We start from the raw sequence: 19,411 nt of genomic DNA, 5'->3' as shown, positions 1-19,411 counted from the left end.
GTAGAAGTCAAAATAAATATAAAAATTAATATATAAAGGTATGGATTGAGACTTTGTATAATATAATATTTCTATAAAAAATGGATGATTATAATTGTAGTGATATTGAAATGAATAAATAATGTACAATGTTAATGTATTTATGATACATGATAATGTATTTAGTTAGGGAAAGAGTAAAATATATTATAAAAATTTTGATTGAAGCTTATTTATATTTCCAAATACTATAAGAGATTATATATGATAAATGAAATGAATAAATAAGAATAGAAAGTGTTGATAATATACAAATATAGCTTAAAGAGCAAAAAAGTAAAAGTTAATATACAATAACATATAACTTATTTATATAACTTATAAATGGATAATTAATAATACTGAAATGAATAAGTAATATATAGAGTGTACTATTAATATTATTATATTGATATTTAGATTTTGATACATCTTAGAAGGTAAATTTTACAGGCCAAAACAAATGCAAAATATAAAAATATCAGTTAAAGCTTATTTGCATTTCCAAAATATATATATAAAATATATATATAATAAAAAGATAATCAGATTTGTAATAATGTTAAAATGATAGATAATATACAAAATGTTGATATATTTATAATATGTAGCTCTGAAAGATAAAAATTGATATACAAAAATTAATAATAATAATAATTCGAAATTTATTTATTAGGTTAAATATAAACAATTTAAGATTATGTTAGATAAAGTGAGATAAAATTGTTTCATTCTGTTAATTTTATTTCACTTAAATTCCTTATAACTTTAATAAATAAGTTTTAATTGTATAATTGTTCAATTATATATCAATTTATATATTAGAATTGGTCCTAAAAATGTTTCCAAAAATATATTAACACTCTATATAACTAGATCAGATCCTGTATAACCTGTATAACCTGTATAACTTGTTACTTGATCTTGCATAAAGAATGAAGACTTGTATGAAGACATTTACGATTGACTATACTATAGTATATTATATATATTTTTGAAAATTATAAAATCGAAAACAAACGATCTGTAAACATTCTTTATTTTAACAGATTTGATAATATTAAGATTTGAAAGATTATTATCCTCAAGAAACAATTATGGTAGTTGAAATATTGGATTTAAGAAAATTTAAATATTTTTGAATAATGTCTACTTTTGAATGATTCGAACGAGAATGGATTATTTTGTCTCATATAAAAGAGAGTTGGAAAATGAAATGATTCCTAGATGACTAGATGCAAATGCATAGAATATTGCTTCCTTTCAGCGATGCATTATAGAATATTTTAATTTTATCGTTCTTAAATTTATGGAAATTAGCGTCATAGTATGTATATGACGTTAGTTGAAGGATATGACGAGTACGTGACGCACAATGGCAAATGAATTACTCTACCAGGAAGTATTTCGCGTACCTTTAAAGGAAACTTCGAGGTAATCGCTTACAACATTGCTAAATCAGGTGTAGATCCTTTTAAGTATTACAATATTGCTTCGAATAAATGATGAGATATTGGTTTACGATTAATAAAATAATTTCAAGAAATATTCATAATTTGAATATTTTCACAGCTAATTTATTTATTAATTGATGCAAATTGATGAAAAATTGTAAAAAAGAATAAAAAATTGCAATATCATATTCTCTAAAATATTCTCTAAACTATTCTCTAAACTAAATTGCAAATATTCTAAATACAAATTTATATTGGAGAAAATGTAAAAGTATTAGTTAAATATATAAGCTAAATGATAATATCCGAACAAAAAACTTCCTAGAATCGCTAAACAAAATCTGAATGATTCTAAACACATATATAAAAAAAAAAAAAAAAAATAATAGCTTATCTAAAAAAAATAAAAATATTCAAAAGCAATATATAAAATACATAATTAAGTATTATAATTAAAAATCTATCATATTATTTAATTATAAATTTAAAAATTATTTCATTACTTCTATATATTTGTATTGCATTATAGTTACTATTAAATAGACTAATGCAACTTCAAATAAATATTAAAGAAAAAAAAAATATTTCAAACATTTAAATTTTGTACATTCTTACATATTTGTATTTGCACATTTAAATATTCCACAAATGCATAAACGTTTATAATGTGCTTGCAAGAATCATCTTGTATATGAGAATATTGCCGAAACGATAGTAGCGGAACAGATAGGAAGTTTCATCTCGAAGAGCGATAATACTCGCTCGAGTGAAAGCTTGACCATGTCTCGATCCATTGTGGTGAGAATTTTTGTCTCCCGCCGGTGGTCCTTTAGGAACGAAACGTTACGGTTGATTAGCATAAAACGCCCACCGTACACTCCCCGATATACCTCTTATCGTAGCCCAGTTCGCGAAGTCACGGCCCGATTAAGCTAAATTCTTTCAACGATCGACCAACCACGTCGATTATCTCCGGGGTCTCGAGGAAAAACGTGAACGCGAGTTTGTTTTACGAGATACTGTTTGCGTACAGAGGAAAGTGGGTGTTCCGAGAGGAGACATAAGAAATATCGTCAAGGAAAATGGCTAGTTATAGATGGAGGTCTACATTCTCGTTCAAAATTATTAGGATTATCGTTTTTAATAAATATTTTACTTTGAAATATATATATTCAATATTTTTTGCAACATTCATTTCTCAATTTTCGTTCTAAATCAATTTTCATTCTTATGTAAATATTTCATTATATCTAATCAATAAAGATAAAAATAATATTAATATTACATTGCTAAGTGTTAAAGCATTTATAATTGTTAATATTGATTAATATTATTTATAAACATTAGAGATATAAAGTGATAATTGATATTATAAAAAGAAAAGAACAAAAAAGAAAAGTGAGTATAGGCATGTATGAAGAATTTTTTTGTAAATAAAAAATAATACTAGTGTTAAAATTAATTATAAAGAAAATATTATATATTTATATTAATTTATGAATCGAAATATATATTCTGATTTTATATATATTGATTTAGAATTAAGTTTATAATTTAAGTAATATTAAAAAATCGAGTAATATCATAACATACTAAATTTTGGTTAATTTTATTTTGTAATCAGTGAATATATCCTATAATTTATAAATCAGTGATACATATTATCTATTTTATTTGATTATTGTCTATAATTAATTATTTTGAGAAGTTGCTTGTAAAATTAATATAGCTTTCAAAAACTTTTTTAGAAAATTAAAGTGTATAAAATGTTGCAAGATATCAATTAAGTTTGCATTATACAAGAATTTCTTGTCATGTACAAGACATAAAAAACTAAAAAGTTGAAAATTGGACAAATGACTTTTCCGTGAGATTTAATGAGTATCCTGAAGCTATGATGATTAATAATAATTGAACATGGAATAAATTTCACATAGAATCATAACTCATGATATGATTATCATATTTTTATGAAATTAAATCAAAATGTTACAATTTTTTAAAATATTAAATATGAAAGATATTGAAATATTATACGTCATATATAAAATAAAAAAACAATAAAATATTATTACATTTAATCATATAATTATATTTAAATTGTATTATATTTAATATTATTCTCTTTTTAACTATAAATTAACCTAAAAATTATTACACAATACGTTTTTATAACTTTTTATTATTTTGTCACGACTAAATTCTTGAAACTTTAAACTTAAGAATTAAAAAGAAAAAAAATTAAAACTATGTAATATATTCACAAAACTCACGATTCCCAAGAAAAAACCAAATCTAATAATATTCTTCTTAACGACCCATCACATAACCTCTGCAACATGGACGCGATACTCCACCTTGCTCGATACCACTGAGAATATAAAAAAAAAACAAGAAAAATAAAAGGAAAATGAACAAAAATAAATCCAAAATACTTTTCATGATCACGTCTTCTCCAATTAATTCCGATTCCCGGCGTGAAACAAGAAAAGTACATCGATCGTTTATCAGCCGGAGAAGGCTAAGAGCCGACTAATCGATGGCGAATCACCGTTCCACGCATGCGCGGCGTATCTCAACGACGAGTTACGAGAGAGAAGCTTCCATCGAGTAATTCGAGATAAAGGTCTAGTGGTACGAGAGATGCACGAGAAATAGCTGGCATCTGTTGTGCATTATTCTAGAGAGGGAAGGTTCGTTAGAAGACTTCCTCCGCGACAGGAGGGCCGCGGTGTCACCGATGATTTTTCCGGTAATGGAAACTTTTTCGGTACCTTTTTTCGATCGTTTCTTCGAATTCTTGCAAATGTAACGGACTTCAACTTTTTACAAGAAGATTGGAAATGATTTGTAGCAATTTTTATCGTTGTTTCAAATGCTTTTAGCATGGTGAGATATTTAAGTAACATCATGTCATGAAGATTTCACAGTTAAAAATTATAATAAACAATATTGTGATTGGATTTGCATAACAATACAAATTTAAATTTCTCGAAACATTGTTTCAAATGAAGAATACTGACGATCGATTGACTAGATTTTACATATTTCATTAGCAAGATAATTATTATAAATTATTTATATTATCAAATGTTATTAAAAATATTGTATGAAATATTTAATTCTTCATAATACTTTATTATTTTTTAGATTGATTTTCATCTATTTCAATATCGAGAATTAGAATTTCAAAAATTCTGAGAAAAATCAAAATTTTTTACTTAATACTTTGTAATTCAATAAATTTTTTGAATAAAAGTTATTAAAATTATTATTATAAATTAGGAAAAATATACAGAAAAATTTAGTTATTAGAATTTAATAATTATTAATTTTTTGTCTCAGAGTACCTATTTATCTGTACACTGTATTTGTTCATGTAATTGTGCATACAGAGTAACTTGAGATATTGAATCTAATTTTTAATTAAAATTGTTTTGAATGAATAACTATAGAATCTTATTAAAATTATAGAAAAGACATACTATGAAATTCAGCAGAATATCAAATTGTGAAATATATTATTACATAAAATATGTAGAGTTAATATATTCATGTATCTTTGTCTTCGTCATATCGCTTCCTCACATCACCTTATCTAACACAAACTTAAATTATTTATATATTTAATAAATAAATTCAAGTAATATTTTCATATATCAACTTCAATTTTTCTTTTATAATTCTCGAACTTCCAAAAACAAATTCTGAATTCTTCATATTAACATCCTATATAAAGAATAATATAAATACATATATTTATATTAGAAGTAGAGGTTACGATTATGGACAAGTAATTTTCAAAAGACATTATCCGTGCCGTATTATCAGAATTATCGAATAATCGAATTTCCAATATCACATTATTGGAATTCACCTACTACTCACAGATACTTATACACTCATAAAATTACTTTTCCTTAAAAACGAAATCAATAAACATCATCCCATTCCCATAAAAGAAACCATTCCACGAACGAGGAGTCAATTTTCAGAAATTACCCATCGATCAATTATAACCGTCGAGAATCTCCGTTCAATTGATTCTCGAACGGAACCCTGCGAGCAGCATTTTCAACGAGACTTCAATGAAACCCGGGTGGCGGCTCCCTTATCGCCTCCTGATCTCGTAAAGGGCCATTGTTGAATGCGTTCACGTAATTCAGAAAATGTGTACATGTACGTTTCGTGTCGGGCATATAGCCGATCCGCCTCCTTCGTGGAGTTTCTCGTGTTTGCCGTGTACCGGTGGCCAGAATGCACCGCAACGGAAGTACGTCGTGATTTGCCGCAACGCCGGAAACGGCGCACGTGCGTCGTCGTTTTTGTAATTCATTCAACCGCGTTCCAGGAACCACGTTCGGGGATGCTGTACACTTTTCAACGGACAATGAAAACGGCCCAAAAATTGTCATCGGTGTTGCACTGTTAAGAAAGTTGGAAAGAGGAGAGAGGGAGGGGGAAATTGGTTTTTGTGAGGTTATGTAAGGCGAGAGAAAGGGAAACGGAAGTTACATTTTGTTTTTACGATGTGTTATTTTACGGATGGTGTTGATACTTTTATCGAAATGAATTGAAAATGATTGAAAGATACGATTCTGTGTTCTAAATAAAGCCATATCTATATTTTCTTTAATAATTTTTTGTTTTTGATGGAATATCGTAGAAAGGTGTATTCGAAGAATGGAAATTTTGAAATATTGAAAATTATTTTATTTATTTTATTTATATTGTAGAAATAAATATATACTTTAAATCCGAATCTTTTAATATCTAATTTTCTGCAATAAAGGATATTGGAAACATAAATTTAACATTTGGAAAGATCATAATTATAATTTGGCTAGATAATTTTGTTTGTAATTCGTTTTATGAAAGAAATTATAAGAAAGTTATTACATTTGATTTTCTTAATTTCAGAATTTAATTCTGTTCTAAATAATTGAAAAATAATAATTTCCATTTTTTTTAAAGTAATTCTATGATTAATATTCATTATAAGGATTACAAAGGACTGAAAAATACAAAAAAAAAGAGAAAAATCATTCTAAAAATTAAAATGCAAGAAAAATTGAACAGCAAGAATACTAGAAAAAAATTCATTTTTGATAATTTATTGTATTAAATTATTATATATAATAAATTTAAAAAAATTTTATATATTATGTAAACTTTGCAGATGTGGATTTTAAATTATTTTGTGAAATAAGTAGCAGATTCTATTATTTAATACAATATTTCCTTAAATAACAATAAATTACCAAATTGTATATTTTATTAACAAAAAGTAATTATTTAAATGTTTTCACTCAAATTAAAGATAAAATTTATTAAAAATTGAAATAAAGATTATCAATTCTATTAGCTATTAATTGATATATAAAAATATATTAACTAATATATTTTGTTTAATATCAAATGAAAGCATAGTTTTATAAATTTTATAAGGAATTCTTACAATTTTCTTGAAGTCGTTACAAATGCTTTCTCTTCAAGGTCTTCAATTGAGCAAGAAAAGACGTACAAAGAGATTCTTAGTAAACTAATAATTGCGTGGTAAAAAGAATAAAAGGTCATTCACCGATTCATTGCATTGTTCAGCTAGGTCAAGAGGAACGCCAACGCTGTTCAATGGCGACTAGGAATTGACAGTTCGCACCTTTCGCAAGCCGACAATAAAAGTGGTCGTTCGACTCGGTGTAATCGCGCCTTGCAAACATGGCAAAGAGGCTGCTACATTGACGTGTGTGTAACACTCCTTACAAAACGAATCGCACTCGTGTTTCCATTTATGTCGATATTCCTCGACTGTAATGAGTTTTGGTCGTGAATGTTTGGTGAAGATAGTGATTGGAGAACTGTGCACCGGAAGAGGTAATTGTTACGAGCTGTAATGGGTATCTTTCAAATGAAAAATGGATGATGGGTTGAAAATTATTTGATATTTCTTAAAAAAGTAAGAAATCCATTTATGCGTGGAAATAAAATTTGCATAAGTATAGATATTCGAATTATTTGATTATTGCTTTATTGTTAGTAATAAATAAAACAAAATAAAACAAAATAAAACAAAAATTTTCTATTTAACTATATCTACTTTTTTTTGCAAATAAAATTAAAATATCTAATAAATACAAAAAGTGATTAAATTAAAATGTAAAAATTCTTAATAAATTATTCAAAATAAATTATCTACATATTAAATTAATTTAATAAAGAATAATATAATAGAAAGTTACATGTAACATAGAATTCGACCTTTGAAAAATTAAAAAATCATATCACGTTCAAACTTTCTTTTAATGATATATAAACGTGAAACGTATGTGTTATAAATACTTTCTCTATTTTGAAGTTTTGTTAATGCTGCATGTAGTTTTATTAATCGAACGTTGATTCGTGTTTTTTCAACTTCCGTAGTTTTACAAATCTCCGGATTTACAAATCACTAAATTTAATTGATTGACTTATTTCAATATGAATGGATGTAATTATATTCGTGACGAAAAGTTAGAAACTGGTTCCAAACGAACGGTATAAATCTCTCACTGGTTGACTCGAATTAACCGGATTTCGATCGTGTGTAACTGAATATGACATAACCAAGTAACCAAACATATGTTAACGCCTAGGCTGTGACAGTCACATTATAGAATCGATTAATAATCGAGAGCATCACAGACAAAAAATATCTTTGTATTCGTATTTCTGATCAAGATATTATAATGAAGATACTTCTATTGTGCTTAGTTTACATGACAATTTTAAAGTTGTAAAAGGAATACTTAAGAATTGCTTGAAATTGATTGTTAATTTTGTTTTGATGAATGAATAATGATTTCTAGCCTAGATTTATTTAAAGCAGGAGTAAAAATTTGTAATTTGTAAAAAACATCGAAACTGTTCAAAAAAAAAAAAAAATTCAAAAACAAATTAACGTGTAATAGTAGTATCGATTTTGTAAACATTTATGGAATTATTTATAATAGTAAAATTATTCTTGAATTTATTTTGTTTAATGTTAATAATCGAAATAAATTTTTTTCCGTTGAAAACTTCATATTTCAATGATAAATGTGAAGATATATACATGTTGATAACGAGGAAAGCATTTATTGCATGTAAAATAGTCAACTTATAAATTTATTTGACAGTCATTGCAGTGAGACATTGTTTCCTCTCCGTATTATTCAATGACACTGCAGTCGTCCAAAAACGCCTCTGCGCGTTCCGGTAACAACGATTAAGAACGTTTTTCGCGTATGTATTATAGTTCCGGATGCAAACATAAAGTAATTCAATCCCTACATCGAGTATTTAATAAACCTAATACACGATAACCTGTCCAACATCAATAAACAAGCGGAAGCCAAAAACTCGTACTAAATTAAATCTAAAATAACAGATCTATCACCCTCGAATATTAACCACCCTCGCAAATCTCTCAAAAGTCGATCACCCAACACGTGAACGATCGCATTGATCTCCAAAAGCCGTGAACATTGCGATCTATCCCCACTCTTACCACCCACCCTCACGAAACGCACGTGAGCCGAACCGCGTGTAGGACCGATCAATGGATGGCCAATCAGCGACGGCGGCGCGCGAGCGTAGGGACACGCATGCGCGGCAGCAGGTACGACACGCGGCGGGCCACTGGCTGTCAGACGAAAACGTGCCGCCGGCAAACAAACATCGCATGCGTCAGTGTTGTGTATTTCTCCTCGTTCTTGTCGCGACTTCCTCGATACGACGGGGAACGACGAGACCCCGACCACGGGGTCAAGAGACCGTGTCGCGTTCTGTCTGTCTCGCGCCGCTTCTTGTAATTCTATCTTCGTCTCGCTTGCACGATTCGCCCGTCAATGGGCACGCGGATCCGTGCATCTGCCCGATTGCTCGTACGAGCGACGTCTGCCCAGGAAACTGTCCATTACGGGGATCGGAGAACGCGTCTGGTGTGTGCGCGCCGCATGACGGACTGAATCGTGAAAACGATACTCTTGGTGTATGTGTATGCTTGGTATATGTTGGATTCGAAATGTTTTGTTTTGGACATTGGTGATTTTTTGGATGAGAGACTGTATTAAAGTGTTGAAAATCAAAGTTAATGAAAAACATTTGTCATTGCTGAATACAGCCTCTGGTAAGTACGAACATCTTTTTTTTATGTAGAATTTGTTTGGAATTGCTTGCAATATTTTTATTATGAATATAATATATAATATTAAATCATTGAAATCATATTTGATAAAGAAAATAATAATAAAAAAAATATAAATAAAATTTAGATTTTTAGAAATCAGAAATTATGCTTGCATATAGAAGTTCTATTTTTATAATTTTTATAATTATATTTCTCATATTTGTTTCATATTTGTAAAAAAAAATGTCATTCATATTTTTAAATTTTACTTTTATTATAAAATTATATATTTTAATTTTGATTAATATTTTAATAATAAAATAAATATTATTGAAATAAGTGATAAAATAATAGACATCGATAATATATTTTTGTCAATATTAATAAATTGTTATGAAGTTTAATACGAATTCTTCTATTTACTTTTATTCTCAAACGTAAAACTTGTTATAACATTGAAAGAAATTTGCTTTTGTGGACCTAACTCAAACACTTTACTTATTTCGGAGAATATTATAAGCTCACAATTTTCGTTATATTTAAAAATTTAAAATCTTTATAAATTATATAAAATCATGGAATTTAAATTTTTTCAAAATTTCTATCTTGAAATAATAAAGATAATTTTATATTATAAATATTCTTATATTTTTATAAAAATTAAATAAAATTATATTAAATTATTTCAGAATCTGAAATACGAAAATAATAAAGTAATTTTATGTAAATACTAAACACTTTTGTATTTTTAGCATTGAGAAAATGAGAGTTAAATGAGAATTATAGTAAATCATTACAAAATTGTTAAATAAACTTCCACACCTAGAAATATTTGTTATAATACAACAAATTACCTTATATTTACTCTATAAGAGTAACCGTATCAATAGTACAACCATAAAGTAAACCTACTACATAACTTGTGTACCAGCTGACAGACACTCTAATCGTTTCTCACAGTTAGTGACGTTGAAATTTGCAAGTACAAGGCGATACTATACAAATATAAAACGCGTACAACATTCGATTCAACACCAATCAAAGTTACAGTTAGGCTGAAAACGCCGGTGGAAAATGTGACTTAATTTAACGGCACTCCCAGCTTTTTCCCAGACCACTTGATACTTTCTTATCGGATAACTGGTCGCAAGAAGCGAGCAATATGCCCGCTTAATAAAACACTCTGTACCGAGACAAGAATATCCAGACGTTCGAAAGAATTTTGCCATAAGACATATTGCGTTAAGTAAATCATGGACTTACTGTCAATTAAACACGAATACTAGAGTTTCGATTCGATTATATAATTTTTTTTTTTCTATTTGTAAGAAATCGATTCATAAATCAAATCGAAGTAGCATATAGTATTTTTCTTTTTGTGGAAGATTTTATTTGCACCCTCCTACAGACTTCGTTCGAATTAATCAAGTAAAAATGGCGACGAATGATAAGATTTTTTTTAACATTTAAAGTTACCAAACTCGTACTACAAATATGGATTTCAGAATTTTTTTTTGCAATTATTACATGTATTAGTAATTACTATTAATTTTTTTTTAAATTTGACAATAAAATAAGAAAAATTCAATATATTTTTCTAATTATAGCTATGAGAAACAATTAGTTTAAAAATTCAAAGGAATAATTAAGAAAATTATAGAAAAATTGAGTTTAAAAGTTTGGTATATATTCTTGTAACATCTTAGAAAATGAAACAAGTTTTCTCTTCTTTTCTTCTCTTTCTCAAAAAAAAAAAAAAAATACATTCAGTTCCTCAATTAACTTTTATTCTTTCTTTTCTTTCTCCTCTTTCTTTTTTCTAAAAAAGTATCAAAATTCAGTTAGCACAAGAGAAAAGTTTTTATGCGAGTTTCTTCATCTTTTCATGTTTGTTAATGAGGTCAACAAGAATATAAATTTTCGTCGGTTAACGAAGTGATTTGTATTTTTTCCATCGAGAGGACATAAGGCGCGCTCTGTTCGTACACAGAGGCTGTGGCGTGGTGGAGAAAAAAATGTTTCTAGTGCTCCCGTTGAGCAGATGTTTCGGTTGACAGGATTGAAAGAGAGAGGAAGGGGGCCAGGTCACAAAGGCACTTCCCTGAAACGGGGCGCCGCATCGCGTAACACGAATTTTCGCCCCCGAGTAGATCGCGTACTCCGCAAAAAGATCTTCATTTCCGCACTCAGACGATCTCGAACACCATGTTCTTCAAGTATCTATTCTATAGAACGTTTCAAAGAAAAGAGATTCTACTGTTGAATTGGAAAAATTGGTCGAAACTTCCGTGAGAAAGTCACATTTAAGATTTATGAATTAAGTTGTTAAATATAGATTGTTTCAAAATAAAAAAAAAATAATAATAAAAGAAATAGAAATGTTTAGGTTTGGAAAAATTTGGATAAGAAATTTCAAAGAATAAAAATTTTCCTTTTGAGTTAGAAAAACTAATCGAAAATTTCTTCATGAAAAATAAGTGAAAAACAAAATTGTTGAAAAAAATTTTTGTAAGAAAACTATACTTGAATTTTGTAAAATAATTTAAATTGTTAAAAATTTTTAAATTAAATATTTTAATATATTTAAATATACATAAAACATATTATAAATATATTAAATATAAAATATAGAAATATAAAATATAAATATATTAAATATACAAATAAACATATATTTAAATGATTTAATAAAATTTAACAAAATTTAATAATGTACAATTTAATTTTTTGAAAAATATGTAACGAGACGTCTATATAAAAGTTCTTGGACTAGGCTAATAATGCTATCAAACATTATCCAACAGCTCTAACGAAAAAGTACCTGCATTCGTGAAGAAACTTTCGTTTCTGATAAAAATTCGAAAGATAAAACATGCTTGAGTAAACTAAAGGTAGAAAATTTGATAAAAATGTTACGTTTCGTTATCATTAGCCTGAGGGTAAAGTTTGACAGTTCATTGATTGACCATCAAGTTTTACGTGATCATCTTCGCAGTACATAAGAAAAATAAATAGTAAAAAGAAATTGTTATCTTTAAATACATAGTAGAATTATCTCAAGTGTGAACAGAAATATATATAAAAAAAATCAAGAATCTTTTTTGAATGATTTTTATATCTTGTAAGAAATAAAAATAATGAGCAAAATTATTTTTCTAATAAAAATTCAAAAATCATCTAGAATATATTTAAAATTAAAGAAAATTTATTAAATATTGTTCGATAAGAATAATTTTTCTAAAAAAAAAGATTTATAAATAAAATTCTGTTACTTACAATAACTGTCTCTTGCTCCGCAATTAAATCGAAAAATATTTACGGTAATTTTTAATTAACGCACTCAGCACGTGCAATCTATAAAAACTTGTCACTTAAATTCCATCAAATAACAACACATGACAAACATACAAACGTACAATTACCATAAATCAATCCGGTGAATGGTTAACAGACGTTCATTACATAACCTCACTTAAATCATAATCGAATGACAAACCTCTCTTCGATCATCGCCAATTTAACTTAAGTGCATATTATACGAAAGAGCCGTCGATTATCGGTGAAAAAGAGGATAAAAAGAAAGAAAATCATGGTCGATTGTGAGTCGGTTGGAGAGAGGCGTTAAAGCAACTTGTGAAACGTTTGCTTTCCGCTTAATTCGCCGGTGAATTCACCGCGCGATCGCACATTGACGATCGTGGGCACAGAATGAATATTCTGCTATCACGCGCCGCACTTCCCTGTTCCACCGTACCCTTCGCGCTCTCTTGTGGACGCGGCGCACGTTCCATCAGCCTTTTGTTATTCACGCGGCTCTACACTCGAGCGTCCCTTTTTAGCTACCCAAGCCAGCTAAACTATCATCGATGCGTTCTTCTTTTTCGTTTTCTTCTTCTTGCCGCGTATATATCGGAATAAGATATATGGAAGAACGAGATTTTCCACGCCTTCAATTTCACTTTTGTTATTGTTGTTAGATTTATGGATATATTATACTTTGACGATTATTTTATATTTAGAAATCGAGATTTTCTTACTTTCAAATAATTTTTACATTATTACTGGATTTGGGCTATTTTTAGTATTGGGGTATTATTTCTAGAAATTTTAGATTAGTAAAAATTAGAGTATTGTTTAAAATTTTTATAAAGATTTTCATAAAGATTTTTCTTACTTTTATACTTGATTTTGTTTATATTGTTAGATAGATTTATAGATTTATAGATATTTCGTATTTATAAATAAATTATCGATATTTCGGATTAAGACAATTTTTTGGGAACTCTATTTATTAGGTTAATGAAATTTGTTGAATTAATACAGATTGTTTTGAATTTCTAGAAATTTCAAAATAGATAATTTTCGAAATCTTTAAGATTTTCTATATCTTCGATTTTATTTTGTTTATTAACAGATTTGAATATATTAAGTATTGATATCATTTTTATCACTTTGTAAATTAAATTAATGAATTTTGAAAGATTCTTTTGAATTTATAATAAATTACAAAAATAATTTTATAGAAGTCTATGAATTGATTAAATTATTAAAATTTTGAAATTTTGGAAGAGTTTTATCATTTTATATTTTTATAAGAGATTTTTAGTAGATTAAGTTAATGAAATTTGAAACTTTGAATCTCTTGATGATGTTTATATTTTGAAATCATATAGGTATAAAAATTTAATAAAATCTATATTTTGAAAAAGATAATTAGATGTTTAATATTTCGAATAGAAATTGTCACTTAAAGAAATAGTAAAATTAAAAAAATAGTAGATATTCTGTCTTGTTAAAATTTATGATATATCTGGAATTTGTTACATGTTTTATAGATAAATCACGAAAAAGTTAAAAAAGAATACATGAAAAATCTGTATTCACTGAGCATAGAATCGTAATAAATGAAACTTCCAAAAATTCCCTTTCTTCCACCAAACTAACCTATTATTCTGCACACGATTGTTTCTGATAGAATCGAGTGTCGTTTCTCTAGAAAAGGGAACCTCTTTATAGTTCCCATAAAAACAAGACACGCGCAACTCTTCTTACAACTCTCTCGCGCCTGAAAATATTTCAATGTCGACATTCCACGTATAAGCTCGACAAGAAGCTATAGAATCCTATAAAAAAAAAAAAAAAACAGAATAAAAACAAGATAGAAGACTCTCCATACTACTATCCACCATTCTTCACTAGTAAATCCAAGTCACTATTCGAAGAAATTTCAAACTGTCAATTCTTGGAGAGAATCGAATCGCAAGGAAAGATCAAATCGCTTGATCAAATCATTCTTACGTAACAAATGGCTTGCTATCGCAAAAGGCATTAAAACGATCGATTCGTGCCTGCACGAGACCCATTCGGTCTCAATAGATTCGCCATGTTCGGTCGACGATCGCCATGTTCGGCGGTTCTCGTGATCCGTCGTGAGCGACGATGGAGAAACCACGTGATGCGCATAGCGATACGTTTTGGGAACGTGCTGCGCCTCGCGAGCTTTAGCCGCGAGATAGTGGGGGATATCGAAGTGGAGGAGTGGGAGTATGCGCACGTCCATGGAATATTTTAATCGCGAACGAACGTTTCGGATTGCAGTCGTGCACCGCGCGCGAGAGGCGGTTTGCGCGTTAATGTCAGCCTATTTTGTCGCCGGTGATGCCGTTTTCTAGAGAAACATCGGAGATCCGTGCAAGGAATAATAACAATTGAGATGAAATCTGTATGAACGGTTCGTTCCATTGCATGGCGCTAGAATATGTAATGGTCTCCCTTCTTGATCGATGTTCTGGCTCTCGTTTATTGATTTCAGTCGGTGATACTGTTAGCTGGGAAATACTGTTGTATTTTCTCTTTCAATTCGAATTTTAACATTCGATTATTATGATGAATATTTTATCTAATAGATAAAACATTACACATGTAAATTATCATCTAGATTTATTTAGAATCGAAATTGCAGTGATGTAAAGAGAAATAAGATTTTAAGAGACAGATTTATCTTATGGTATATCGTAAATATCGTATAGTATATTATAAATATTTTAAATTAAAAGAAAGATCTGTGTAAAAATGTGTTTCACGCAGTCTGAAACAAAGATCTTTATAAACAACATGTATTAAGAGATTCGCATATATAGAGAATATAATGTGCATTTCGTAAGCATATAAAAATTAAAGTGTGATCACAATGTAAACACAGTTTCCGCAGTAAGATTAACGTTTATATATTTATTTTCATTACCTCTGTAAATATTTTTCTTGATATACCAATATCATGAATTTTATTAGCTTAATTTTTCAACGTTGGATATTTCAAATTTTTTAAATATTTTAAACTTTTAAAAATTCTGAAAAAAAATCACGCGTATCATTGTTTCTATTTCGTTTCTACAAAATTATATTTTTATTTCACACATTTTTTTTTTACAAGAAAAAATAACAGAGTCACCTTGTACAATAGAATGCCCACATAAGAGCGAATAAGAAGTGGTTTTTACCACTTGGTGAGGAACGTTAAGCTGGCATACGCTGACTTCATTCTACCGGTCATAATTCATTACACCATTTTGGCCGTGTATATTACACACCGGGACGCCTTGTTCCGAGTCGACTTCTCCCTAATTTAATGCCGGTATTTAGTCTACGGTCCAGAGCACGCGTCGGACAAAACTCTGAGCCGAAAATCAAGAGTGGACGTGGAATAACTGAATCGTGTTGCTCTCATTTATATTTCGATTCAGATATAAAATACTTTGTTTCTTTCTTGATTATATATGGTAAAATTTTATTATTATTTTATTATTTCTTACAAGATATCAAGATACATTTTTTCCATGAAGAAATTATTAGATTCTAAAAATTCCATATCAAAAGTTCCATATCAAAAATTACTTTAACATATTTCAAAATTTTCAAAAATGATATTTTTGTTACAAAAATATAAATGTTTAGAATTCTTTTCTAAAAAAAATATTATTTTTCCATTTTTTTATTTATTTCTCCATCTGACTTTTAAATTATTAAAAATTATTTTAAATTATAATTCTATAGGATATACGTTTCTTGAAAAATTATTTTAAATCCAATTTTTTTCTTCAAAGTTTCTTAATTTCAAAAATTTCCAAAACTTGTAAAAAAAATTTATTTTTTCAAAAAAAATTCTTCTTCTATATGAAAGATATTCTTTTTATTCTAAAAGCAATTATTAAATAAAAAAGAAAATTAAATAAATCATGTATATAAAAGAGATTAACTAAAAGCTACCAGATGACTCACGGAAGGCCAGAAAGAACAAATTTCACCTCCATATCTCGAATAGGTCTATCGCGAGACACAAACAGAATCCATCGTTAATTCTTTCCATAAAAGAGGATCACGAGGGAGATTCCAAAAGATTTAAATGTAGCTATTTTTTTTTTTACGATTCGAAATAATATATAATAATTTTTCTCCTTCTCTCTTATATTTTTTAGAATTCTCCCTTTTCCACGATTTTTATGATATCCTCGTTAAAACTGTTTAAAAATGGAATTTTGTGTGTGGAATACATCAGACGCATATCTATAATGATAGAATGAATAACAATTCTTTTGTTTCTCTTTTGTATAGGCAACTTTTAAATTACGTTTGAAGATATATTATAGATCACGTGTAATAAAAATTCAATTTTCTTCCAAGAAAGATGAAAATTTAATAAAATTTATTGTAAATTTCTTTATTTTATTATATTTGTAATATTATATTGTATTATTTATTCTACTATAATCCATTTTTTTTTAAATTTATAATATAAATATAATTATACAACGCAAAACTTGATATACAAAAATATTAGTTAAAATTTATTTATTAAATTACAAGTTAATAATTAAAATTTTCATTAGATGAAACGAGAAATAGAATGAGATATAGAACTGTCTTAATCACTAACATTTTTGTATAACAATTTTTTGTTTTGATCTAATAACAATCCTCCAAAAATATTTCACAAATATATTTATAATTATTTCACTATTATTTTTTTACTGAAAGACATATATGTTATAAGTTAAATATCAAAGATTCATTAGTGTGAACAATGCTGTAAATATATATTGTTTCAATTTTTTTAAATAAATAATGACGAAAAAGGATTTGAATTATTTTACCTCTCAGATACATGATAGATATATAAATTTATCTTGATTCTTATGAGTTTAAACATATCTTTTTCATCCTTTTCTCTTCTTTTTGCAAAAAATAGTAAACAAATTTTCTCATCTTTTTCTTCTTCTTTTCACAATTCTCTATTCACTTTCATTTCTCTATACATCATAACACAATCTTTTGTTGGATAGTTTATTTGAACAATATAATAAATAATAGAAATGATCGATGACTAATTCTAAAGATACACGTACAATGCATATGTCTAACATTCATAGAAATTTTTATCTTAAAATAGTCGGAGAGAAGGAGAAAAGTAAAACGTCAGTAGGAAATTCTTACGGTGTTTTGTGAAAGGCTTCTTCCCAAAGGTTATTCGCCCTCTTTGTATTCACATTAGTGGCCGGTGTAACAGCTCAAATATTGATCGAGAGAGAACGCGTTCAAGCTTCTGAACTTGTCGAAATCCAATTCTTTCACTTGGAGGCAATGGAGAATATTGTCTAAGAGGATGCATTCTGTCGTTGAGTGCAGGATAAATAAGGGAACGAGTTATTGTAAACATGACGATAGAGGTCATTGGTACGCGTATTTTCGTTTAATGTCACATTCACGATCAAAATACATATTAACCAGTTTATTTAAAAAAAAAAAAAAAAAAAAAAAAAGGAAAAAAAAATAAAAGAGATAAAAATGAAGAATGTATTTAATATTCAACAAGACTAGAATACTAATCATCTTAATATAATAAATTATAATATACACAATTATAATATATACTAGAATATACCAAATATGCAAAGTTGCTTTGAGAGGATAATTTTGTGTAAAGTTGATCAAGAGAAGGAAAGAAGTTTGATGATAGTGGAAGATTGAAGCGAGTTTGTAATTAATCTTTAAATTGCAAAATGAGAAAATAAGATGATAGAATTTTTTTTTTTGAAATTCCGGTTTCAAGGTTTTTGAACTTCAGAGATATTTATATTGAAATTACATATTTTGATGTATGATATAAATTATGAGTATCGATAGATTATGATGGAGTATGTAAATAATGATATTTTTATAAAATTTTTAGAAACTTTATTTTAATTAAGTTTCGAGTTATTTTTAATTACTCTTATTTTAATTTTTGAAGTAATTTCTTATTTATCTAATTTTTTAGATAGTTATTATTTTTTAATTAATTTTGTTCAAATCTCTTTTACTATCATTTTTTACTTAATTATTTAATAGTTTTTTAAATTTTTAAATTCTTTTAAATATTTTTTTTTTCATATCTCTATATTTTTTTAACAACGACATCTAAAACATGTATAGACATATAGGAGAGCATTTGTTATTTTATCTTGAAAAATAAAAACATTCAGACCACCCATGATTCCAAGTTTCCCCGTTGCAACAAATCTTATGGGGTTAGAACGGATATTCCCAACAGCAGTAAGCGGCTTACTGCAAAGATCGACAACTTTCCGGATATTTAGGATAACACTAACCTGCCACAACCTGTTCCCAGTATAATTTGTCGCTATAATCGGGTTCCATTTCGTGTGGTTTTGTATAAAATATTTCTCTAACAACACCAAAAAGATTACGTTCTTTGAGCATAGTAGATTCAAATCATTTTAAATCTGCAACCTTCTTT

General features: G+C 27.8%; 1 protein-coding gene across 3 annotated transcripts in view; it reads left to right on the top strand.

Annotated features, from left to right (window-relative positions):
• The window catches only part of LOC122713830 (fibroblast growth factor receptor homolog 1-like), a 99,747-nt gene that overhangs the window by 31,027 nt on the left and 49,309 nt on the right, over positions 1–19,411 (top strand). Inside the window, exon 1 of one of the 3 annotated variants that reach the window (XM_043934623.1) lies at positions 9,179–9,618. The exons of the other annotated variants lie outside the window; for them this stretch is intronic. The gene's annotated coding sequence lies outside the window, so the exon portion shown is untranslated. Of the gene's footprint in view, positions 1–9,178; positions 9,619–19,411 lie in introns of those variants that run through there. 3 annotated transcript variants of the gene reach the window in all.

Source organism: Apis laboriosa, unplaced genomic scaffold, assembly GCF_014066325.1.
Source record: "Apis laboriosa isolate Shangri-la unplaced genomic scaffold, ASM1406632v1 scaffold26_cov146, whole genome shotgun sequence".
In the NCBI taxonomy this organism is placed as follows: Eukaryota; Metazoa; Arthropoda; class Insecta; order Hymenoptera; family Apidae; genus Apis; species Apis laboriosa.
The sequence above is the reverse complement of the archived record's forward strand: the minus strand, read 5'-3'. Positions and strand labels throughout refer to the sequence as shown.